The sequence below is a fragment of the Lolium rigidum genome, chromosome 2 (assembly GCF_022539505.1).
Source record: "Lolium rigidum isolate FL_2022 chromosome 2, APGP_CSIRO_Lrig_0.1, whole genome shotgun sequence".
Classification (NCBI taxonomy): Eukaryota; Viridiplantae; Streptophyta; class Magnoliopsida; order Poales; family Poaceae; genus Lolium; species Lolium rigidum.
The window spans coordinates 146492351-146503965 of NC_061509.1; positions in this window are offsets into that span (position 1 = coordinate 146492351).

Consider the following 11615-nt stretch of genomic DNA (forward strand, 5'->3'; position numbering starts at 1 on the left):
ATAGCTGATGCAGAAGTTGACTCCATTGGCTTCTTTGATTGAATTCTTCATCTTGTTGCAGTTGACTCCTTTGTCTTCGAGTTCCACGGTAGTTTCTCCTTCGGTGCCTTGATCTAAGAAGGGGGTTCAAAAGGGATAGAATGAGTACGAGCGTACTCAGCAAGTTCATATTAGGAAATATGTGTATCATGCACTAGCTACAGCCATAGACCAGAAAGTCATAGGCCAATGCAAGTTTTCATAAACATTTCTTCGAAAGGTTTATTTTATTCTGAAAACTATGCCCGTCAGTCTTCACGAGTTGATTAGAACTTCATGGAGTTCCTTTCTGCCGCGTTCGCAGCTTCCTTCCCGGAACAGGGAGTGACAATCACAATTCAGTATCCTCTCGCAGAGGTGCGTTACTTTTCCCATAAGAGACCTTATCCTTGTTGCCAACCAGGTGCAAGCTTTCCCGTCCACACTTCCTTTGGTGTGAGGCCAGGTGTAAGATCCAAGGCCACACCGCCTTCTCCGCGACTGCAAATGCACCCTTTTGTCCAACCGTACACCCCCAGTAGACTGATACGTCTCCGACGTATCGATAATTTCTTATGTTCCATGCCACATTATTGATGATATCTACATGTTTTATGCATACTTTATGTCATTATTATGCATTTTCCGGAACTAACCTATTGACGAGATGCCGAAGGGCCAGTTGCTGTTTTCTGCTGTTTTTGGTTTCAGAAATCCTAGTAAGGAAATATTCTCGGAATCGGACGAAATCAACGCCCAGCATCTTAGAATTGGACGAAGCTTCCAGAACACCCGAGAGAGGCCAGAGGGGGGCCACTGGGCCACCAGACGACAGGGTGGCGCGGCCCAGGCCTTGGCCGCGCCCCCCTAGTGTGTCGTCGCCTCGTTGACCCTCCGACGCCGCCTCTTCGCCTATTTAAGCCCCCTCGACCTAAAACCTCGACCCAGTTCGACGAAACCAGAGAAAACCATCCAGGGCCGCCGCCATCGCAAAACTCCAATTCGGGGGACAGAAGTCTCTGTTCCGGCACGCCGCCGGGACGGGGAATTGCCCCCGGAGCCATCTCCACCGCCGTCTCCACCACCATCTTCACCGCCATCGCTGTCTCCATGATGAGGAGGGAGTAATTCACCCTCGGGGCTGAGGGCTCCGCTGTAGCTATGTGGTTCATCTCTCTCTCTTTGTGATCAAGTTGAATATCATCTATGTGCTACTCTAGTGATGTTATTAAAGTAGTCTATTCCTCCTGCACGGTGTAATGATGACAGTGTGTGCATCGTGTAGTACTTGGCGTATGCTATGATTGTGATCTCTTGTGGACTATGAAGTTAGCTATTACTATGATGGTATTGATGTGATCTATTCCTCCTTTCATAGTGTGATGGTAGTAGTGTGCATGCTATGTTAGTACTTGGTTTGGTCGTGTTGATCTATCTTGCACTCTAAGGTTGTTTAAATATGAACATTGAATATTGTGGAGCTTGTTAACTCCGGCATTGAGGGTTCGTGTAATCCTACACAATTAGTGGTGTTCATCATCCAACAAGAGGGTGTAGAGTAGTCCTATTATGTGATCACTGTTGAGAGTGTCCACTAGTGAAAGCAGGATCCCTGGGCCTTGCTTCCAAGCATCGAATATCCGTTTGTTTACTATTTTGTTGCATGTTTACTCGCTGCCATATTTTATTCAGATTGCTATTACCACTCATACTCATCCATATTACTTGCATCTCACTATCTCTTCGCCGAACTAGTGCACCTATACATCTGACAAGTGTATTAGGTGTGTTGGGGACACAAGAGACTTCTTGCTTTGTGGTTGCGGTGGTTGCTTGAGAGGGATATCTTTGACCTCTAACTCCCTGAGATCGATAAACCTTGGGTGATCCACTTAAGGGAAACTTGCTGCTGTTCTACAAACCTCTGCTCTTGGAGGCCCAACACTGTCTACAAGAATAGAAGCTCCCGTAGACATCATAGACTTCTCCCGATAATACGGCTTTACTCACGGTGTACTCCGGACAATCCATCATAGATCGTAGAGCTTATCATCACTAATGGATGGGGATTTAAAAGGATATCCCAACCTATTGCGGCAGTGCCTCCAACACCCCACCGGCTCTACCAATCCGTTGGCGTGCAGAAGGGAAAAGATACGGCTGGCTTCCCCGCAGCCATTATAGATCTCATGGTCAACGCGGTTTGTACGGTGCTAGAATCACCTGGACGGCATTGGTAATTAATCCTAGGGTGATATAACCCATGCAATGGAACCTCCACCATATCAACACATACCATGGTTCCATTGCCCACCACATAGTCATATTCATAATTGTAAAATAATACTTTGCCTTTCAATGCATGAGTGATAAGTATAGTACTTTGCATATAGTTTGATACAAATAATCAAATGACATGAGCAAGCGATGAACTTGCCTTTCTTGACTCGCAAGATTATGCGAGCAAAAGCTTCGATACGTGATAACTCCAAATTCTGAAATACCATCATCGTCCGGTAAGGACAATGTTTAAAGAACTGGCAAAGATGCTATAATGCATAGTATGAGATGCAATCGTCCCGAGCGTAACCTAACCTCGATGATTTAGGATGGATGAGTTGTAAAGATCTCTTTAGGGTGTGTTGCACTTTTAGAATGGTTCTCAAACAAGGTTCTTATTAGGGTTTGGTTATATTAGCATCATATCCAAGTGATATAAGACATCATAATAATCATACACATAAAGAATAGTGGTGGAATTATATGTAAAGAACAGTTGTCAATTTTAAGTTCTACAGAACATGGTTGATGATTACTTATATTATACTTCAAAATAATAACTTTTTAAGAACATGTTGTTTAAGAAATGATAAGTGTTTCAAAGAAGGATTAGGGCTTCTAAGGTTTGCTTGTCATTTGTACTTCAAAAGAATAACTTTTGAAGAACAGGTTAAAATAAGAATATGAACTACTATATATAGGTGCTATGGCTTCTGGGGTTTACTATTGGATTCATTTAGTTTCACTAATAGGAACTAGTTGGGTTCTTAAATAGAATTGGTCTATATGTATCAAGTAGTAGCAGGTTTATTACTAAGGTTGATTATGGGTATCATATCAAAGAATGATGGTCAAGGTGTTGTTATGAGTTAGGGTTTACTATGACTTCACAGGTTGCTTCACTAAGTAATCTCTAATGGTTTCTAAACTAAGTGAATTATCATTTCCTAAGTAGGGTGTAGTGGAATAGGAGCATGTGATGTGCATTACTACACAAGATTGGTATTAGGGTTTATCATTATGGTGCTACTAGGGTTTGATGATTGAGGTTGACCTTTAATGGTATGGTATATGAGATAGTGGTTAGTGGTACTAATTCCATTCACAAGTTAGGGTTTATACTTAGGTGGCACTAGTGGATCATATAGGTTTTAATTAAGAATAGGGACATGGAATGATAATCTCATGTGACTTGGTTTTTATGCTAGTGGATCATAAGCATGCATTCAATTGTTGCTTATTAGGGTTCTATATGTTAAGTGAATCTCACATGATCACATGTGACACAAAATTAGGGTTTTAGAGTTGCTTCTAAAGTGTAATGATCACATGAAATAATGGGATCAAGGTCTTACTTAAATTGAAACTAGGGTTTCTAAATCATGGTACAACTCCTAAAATGATAGTTGGACATATAGGTGTGGTAACTAATTACTTTGAATCCAAATTAGGAATGGTTTAGCATTTTATTAATTTTCACAAGATTTAATAATTAAAGTAATTCTTATTTAGGTTTAATTAAGAATCAGGGTTTAATAACTGTTATTAGGATTTTAAAATAATTAACTTGTTAACTAAAGATGTGTAAGTAAATAAGTTTTGATTTACCAAAATAATATTGGCTTATAATATTTTCTTGAGTTATTACTATTTAAAGAAAATGGTAATTGGTAATTTGCAAATTAGGGTTTATGAATTACCACTAATAATTAAGTTAATGAAAATATGATAAATAAAATTAATCTTAACATTTTACTTAGTTACTGAATAGTTAAATTTAATTTTGAAACTTTACTAATTATTGAATTCGAATTGCATTTTAAATAATTGAAATGGCATAATTAATAAGGTTTTAAAATAAGTGAATTTTTATTTAGACACACATTTTTGTTTTATATTTTATTTGAATAGAGTTTATTTTTGTGAGCATTTTGATATATTATTCATATTTTTTTGGGTTAATATGGATTTTATATGATTTTGCAAAGTTTCAGCAATTTACTGGTTTTTAAATTAAACAAAAAATGCTAAACATACCAATTCGTAACCTAGCTACGGTCACTGACCAGTGGGACCTATGGACACGTCGACTGCCACGCAAGCAAGGACCGGTCAAAGTGGACCGTGGCGTTTGACCTCACCGACGTTTAAACGTCGGCGGCCAGAGCACGGTGGCGTCGCTGATTTAGGGCTCCCCTGGATGCGCGACTAGGTGCATCTGAACAAGCTCAACAAGGCGAAGCGAATGGTGGTGGTGGTTTCCGCGGGGACTCATCGGAGCATCACCGGTGATGGGTACCGCGGTGGTGCTACTCCGGCGAGAATCGAATCGTAGGTTACAGGAGGTTCTAGGATGCGAGATCTAGCTCTATAGAGGCGTATGCTCACCATGAACATGATGGCGTGGTCGGCTCCGGCGATAGTCGACGAAGACGACGGTGATTGGAGACTTCCCGGTGATATGCTGCAGAAGGGAACGTCGAAATTGAGCCAATTCCTTGTTCCCCTTGATGCTCTGCTCCTCCAGTGTGCTCCTGGATTCCAAGCGCTCCTCCTGGACCGCTCAATCGAGCTCGGGATAGCCCCCTCCGTCGGCTTCGTCTTCGACTCCGGCGACAGAGAGTGGATGAAAATGAGGAATAGAAAGTGTCTGAGGAGAAATGGAGTGGCGGAGGTGAACAAGGAGTGCACGACGACGTCCTCCACCTATTTATAGGCCAAGGGAAGCCATGTGGACTCGACACGGCGACGGCCATAGTCGAAGAGGTGGCGGTCTCTGGAAGCTTCTAGCTGGCAAGGATCTCCTCGTCCGCGGATAAGATCGGACGCGAGAGAGGTTGGGCGTGGTTCTGAGTGTCTGGCGACGTCCGGGGCAAGCTTATCGACGACGAGATCGTGGCCTACTGGCTCCGCCCCGCTGTCGAGCTCGGAGATGACGACGACGAAGCTTATTCTCTTCGCACGATTCTTGACGCACGCGAAACGGTATTTGGACGTGGGCTGGACTGCTCCTGGGCTTTGACATGGGCTGCTGCTGGGTTGGCTTCGGGCTGCTGCGGTCCAGGTAAGCCAGGTAGGTTTCCCTCTCTTTTACTTTTTCAAATTTCTGTTTTCTTTTCTGTTTTCTATTTTGTTGTTTGAATTCAAATTTGGATTCTGTTTTGTTTTACATGTTATAAAATATTTGAATATCAAAACAATTTGATAATGCTACCTACTGTATTGTTTTGTTTATAAACAACCACTTTATAATTGATTAATTTGGGGTTCTTGTGAGACACAATTCAAATTTTCAAATAGATATGATTTTAGGGTTTATCTCAATTGCTTTGTTAATTAAGGAATTAAACATGTTTTAATTGATTTGAAATTTAGAACATGTGCATGGTGAACACATTCTATTTTTCTAGTGCTTAACCATAGTGATCATTCACATATAATTTAATTATGGCTAGGGTTTAACAAATGGTAAAGGAAATGGAATTGGTTCATGATTTTATGTGAATGATAGTTCTTAAGGTTTTTAAGAAGATGATTTGGATATTGGTTTCATATGACAAGGTTTATGGTTTTAGGAATACTTCACTATTTGAAATAGGAAATAGGCATGAGGCATGGCAGGATTCTTTTCATGATCCCAAGTGATACTTGGATTCAAATGTGGTTTAGGGTTTTAGTTAGGATTACCCATGTGATACACAAGTTTGAATTGGGTATAAGCATAAGCTTTGATTGTGTTTTAATGGCTAGCTAGGGTTACTCCTCCATACAAGACATGAGGATTGGTCTCGGGTTAACTACTAGTGATATATTTAATATTTTATGTGATAGATGAGATCTAGTGATCATATGATTTAACTTATCATCTATATCTACAAGTTATGATCATGCATTAGACAAGATCCACTCATTCCTCACTAATCCCTCTTTAATATTCCTCTCATCACACTCATCCTAGATTCTCAGGGTTTATAATTAATACCAAGTTGTGATGATTATGGAATTGGTTTCCTAAGGTATTGCTATTGGAATAGGATTCTCACCTCCAAGATCAAATATTGACTTGAATAACTAGGTTTAGTACTTCTCTAATATGCTTGTATGAACATGGCTATGGTTAGTATTATAACTTCTCTCACTTATCACTGTCTTGGAATATCCTAAGGTCCTACTCAAGAGATGATGATATGATCCTCTAAATATATGGTTTGCCTAGGAATTCTACCTTGGTATCTTCTGTAGCTTGTTCTTCGAGAAATCTGATAAACCTGCATCTTGTGGTATGCCTTCACCTCCTAGCTTCTTCATCTTGATCCTAGCTAATTCATATGGAGTGGCTCTATGTGTTTGTTCCCATGTATCATGCTACAAGATGATGAAATGGATGAAGGGTGTGGCTCTATTTATAGGCTTGGGCAAGCTCTAGTATCATGACACATAGGTGGTGACTCTTGTGTTGGTTTGATGAGTAAGGTGCTTGGTTGTCATGCCCTCATCCATAGCAATCCTTTGAGCATGAGGTGGCATAGCTTGGAAAGCAAGTCATGTAGATATTTTCATCCTATGTGGCAAGATCATTATCCTCCCATACGATTTATTTTTGGATAGCCAAGTGGCATTTGTTACTAAATATCTTGTGGATGGTTTTATTATTGTGGATGAGTCACTATATCATATTGGATTGGATTTATATTATAATATTGATCAAAAGATCAAGGTTGAAGGTTATTCCTCAAATTTGGATAGTTGGTGTTTGATTTCACCAAGGCATGATCATATGAGTTTCAAAATACTCATAGTCAGTTTGATTCAAATAGTTTGAACTATAAATCGTAATGTAAATGGATTTAGTTTTATGATATTCCCTATACTTAATAAGTTATGATTTAAATAAGAATGTGTGGCTTTTATGCACTTTAGACCCTGTGGTATACCTTATTTGGTAATAAGTTTAGAAGTGAATTAATTTACACACAAAGGTAGTTGCTAACTTTTAAGTGTTAATAAGTTAGGGTTTGATTCTTAAAGAATGTGTTGTTGTAAATATAGTTCCATTTGATCTAACCCATAGATCAAATCATCTCTACCCAAAACAAGGTTTTAACAAAGATCACAGTGAAGTTTATAGCGCTTGACTTGATGATCTACTTCAATTCCAAGCAAGTCAAGTGAAACTTCGATTCATCGTGGTAAGTTTTATTTGAAAGCGCGAAAATTCCCCGGATTTTCTATGCATGATTGCAATGCACACTTTGGTGTTCTCTCATTTTATAGCCTCTAAACCTGGGATATTACAGCCTCTCCCCTTAAACTGAACTTCGTCCCGAAGTTCGAACGCTCTCAGGTTTCGGAATGTTGAAATGTCTTGAACAGATCACCATCCTTCAACTCCATGGTGATCACACTAGATATAGTTGAATATATCCTTTGTCCAGATCCTTCCTGGAGTCTTGTGATGTCTGGCACTGATACTTCCTTCAATTCTATGATTTCTTCCACACTCTAAGCTTATAGGCTTACTCTCCAAAGATTCTTGGATTAAGACATCTTCTTATGCTAATGGAATTTACTAATGGTTGTGGTGATAGCTTCCTATCTTGGTACACAAAGCTTGGTTCTACCAGCTGCGGTAATCCAGCTGCGATGTAATATGGCACTATGGTGTACCAGCTGCAGTGCCCAAACCTAATTCTAAAGGATTTGTTTAAAGTAAGGTATTGTTGTCCCTTACTACCATAACGAAAGTAATGGTACTTAGTAAGGTATTTACAATAGTCATGGTCCTGGTTGTTTAGTCCTACGAATGGATGAGACTCATTTAGTCCATCCAATCATGGCTTCTAGTTTGTACTAGTTATCTTCCTTTTGGTTTCTTTAGGTTCCATGAAAGGAATCTTTCTACTAGGCTTATATTTTAGTATGGTCAAACTTCTTCGTATAGTATCTTCTTAAGCTTGGATTGTCCTCCGACAGCTTCTTCATCCAACTTCATTATCTTTAGCTTACTTAAGTTCTCTTGGTTTTGGAGTAATTACAATTACCCACTCAAGTTAAGGTCTAACCCTTACTTCCTCGAGATATGAACCTCGACTTCTGGTCTGACAACCTCCTGAGAGTACTTTTATATGGGTAGTTCCCAACAACCTTATAAAAATAAGATCGGACTTCCTCTCAGTTCAGACCTTCTTCTTGGTCCATCATACTCCGAATATCATATTTTAATACTTCTCCTTCAGCCTTCCTCTCCCCCTTGGAGTTTACTAATGATCTTCAAACTTCCTTTCTTCTAATCATTAAACTCCAAGGTTAGGTAGTTGGTTTAAGTTTGGTTTATATTTTATACCTTTCTAAAGTATCATGAAGAATTCTTTGTGGTGTATCCACACAGTTGTGGGTATCCATTATGAATCCTCCGACTAAATATTTACCAACCACGAGATACCAGATTCGTGAAATACTAGCTGCGGAATCCCCCTTTCTTTTAGGGTAAAGAAATGTTCAGGCTGTGGGCTATCTGGTACCAGCTGCAGACTACTTAGTACCAGATGTGGCTTATTGGATACCAGTTGTGGCTATGTTATGGTTCTAGTCAACATCTACCTGCCAGTTGTGGCTACCTTTATAGTTTTAGTTAAGATATACCTTACTTTACATTCTTTCCCTTCACGGTTATCCTATCTCACATTGCGGTCTTATGATACCAGCTGCGACTTCACTTGTCTATTTTCCTTCCTCTAGGGTTTGTTTTGCAAGAAAACCACTTGTTGACACTATGAAAATAGTATTATAAGTGACTTCACTTGCATTCCCTTCTTCCAGAATGAATACAACTCTACTTCTTCTGCTCCATATTCACTATTTTTCTCACTTCCATGATACTTCCATGTTGAAGTACTTCTTGATTAAGGATAGAAGTGAGTTTGATTTGTCCTTCCTTCAGAGTATTGTGGTTACTTCCCACAACTTTACTTCCTTCTTCTAGTGAACCATCATCTTGACTTCAAAATCATCAGAATTCGTCACTTCCTCACATGAATACCTTTACCCTCTAGACCTATAACATCAAGTAAGAGCTTGATATTGCAACATGCATTTGCATATCAAAGTCAAACTTCATGTATGGATCTAGTCAATCAATGAAGATTCGAGAAAATCCAAGAAAATCCAGCTTTGTGCATACAATACACATCTTTATATGACTGAATATAATAGTTGGGTAAGACGTCCCTAAACATCAGGCTCAGATGTGTAGTATATAACACCACATAAGATAGGTTTAGGTTGTGATACTTAGCACAATACGTGAATTTCTACTATTTGTCTCAACATTTATCTTAATTGCACATTTGCAATGAGACAAACTTGAAACAAAATGGCATGGGATAGTTGGAGTTAACCTAGTTTTCTTTGGAAGTACTAACAAAATAGTATACCATACATATGTGCTATTGAGGACTACTTCCTATAATACAGTTAGTTCTAACATGTCTACTCTAAACACATGATTGTTTAGAATATACCACCTATAACTCTAGGATTTCTCTGTGTAATACGCTCTAAATAAGACTTCTTAATCTTAAGGACTATGGTTCTAACATACTTGGCATAGTTATTAGGATTTTAAGGCCTAAGCTTTCGAACTATTCCTTAAATCCTACTCCTTATCATACTTCTGTTATCGTACTTATGATGTTCTACTCCATCACATCTTGATTCTCAAGTGAATCATATATGATTACCTAGTTTATTATTTAAAGTAGACTCATGTAACTACTATCACTCTTCCTTACCTTCTATGATTGACTCATCATAGACATATACTACCTTATATAACTTATCTTCATTACTTAACATCAGTCATTTGACATTTTAACTGACTTTTACTTAGCCATACCATGACTTGGTATACATCTTCCAATAGGATATCTTCCTTATGGTTGTATCCTCTCTTTGGACTACCATGTGTTGTATACCAGTTGGGGTCTACTACCACCCATTATCTTAAGCTCCAATGGTGTTCTAGTTATTTGGAATGAAGCAAGATAACTAACTAACTTTACTGAAGAAAGATAGATAAGAAAGATTGACTCAAGTGTGTCAGGATTATTCTCAAGTGAATACCCATCTCAAGTCAAAAGAGTAGTTGGTTTGGCTAAGACAACTTCCTATAGACACTACCAAACCTATAGGTCTCCATTAAAGGGTTTTAATCCTAGGGTCAAAGCATTTGCTCGATACCGACTTGTGATGACCCAGCGTACCACCGCATGGTGTAGTACACAAGTCGTTGACATAACACAAGTGAAACACCGTTCCACTCATATTACATCTCTCGAGTGGTACAACGAAAACATATGCGAGTCCAAGGTATGTCTATAGAAGTACACACGAACTGTTTACATAAGATCCACACAGCCTCCTACTTTACAGTGAGGTAAAACTTCAAATAAAGCTCCAGAAGAACGACTCGTAGTCTATCTTATAGCTAACCCAAGTTTAAGAGATAATTCGCTTGCTATAGAACTCTAGCTACTTAGGTGCTAGGATTAGGGAAGGTTCCCTTCTATTACTAATCTAGGTTTCCATTATAGCTGATGCAGAAGTTGACTCCATTGGCTTCTTTGATTGAATTCTTCATCTTGTTGCAGTTGACTCCTTTGTCTTCGAGTTCCACGGTAGAGTTTCTCCTTCGGTGCCTTGATCTAAGAAGGGGGTTCAAAAGGGATAGAATGAGTACGAGCGTACTCAGCAAGTTCATATTAGGAAATATGTGTATCATGCACTAGCTACAGCCATAGACCAGAAAGTCATAGGCCAATGCAAGTTTTCATAAACATTTCTTCGAAAGGTTTATTTTATTCTGAAAACTATGCCCGTCAGTCTTCACAGGTTGACTAGAACTTCATGGAGTTCCTTTCCTGCCGCGTTCGCAGTTCCCTTCCCGGAACAGGGAGTGACAGTCACAATTCAGTATCCTCTGCAGAGGTGCGTTACTTTTCCCATAAGAGACCTTATCCTTGTTGCCAACCAGGTGCAAGCTTTCCCGTCCACACTTCCTTTGGTGTGAGGCCAGGTGTAAGATCCAAGCCCACACCGCCTTCTCCGCGACCCTGCAAACCCACCCTTTTGTCCAACCGTACACCCCCAGTAGACTTCTCCCGATAATACGGCTTTACTCACGGTGTACTCCGGACAATCCATCATAGATCGTAGAGCTTATCATCACTAATGGATGGGGATTTAAAAGGATATCCCAACCTATTGCGGCAGTGCCTCCAACACCCCACCGGCTCCACCAATCCGTTGGAGTGCAAAAG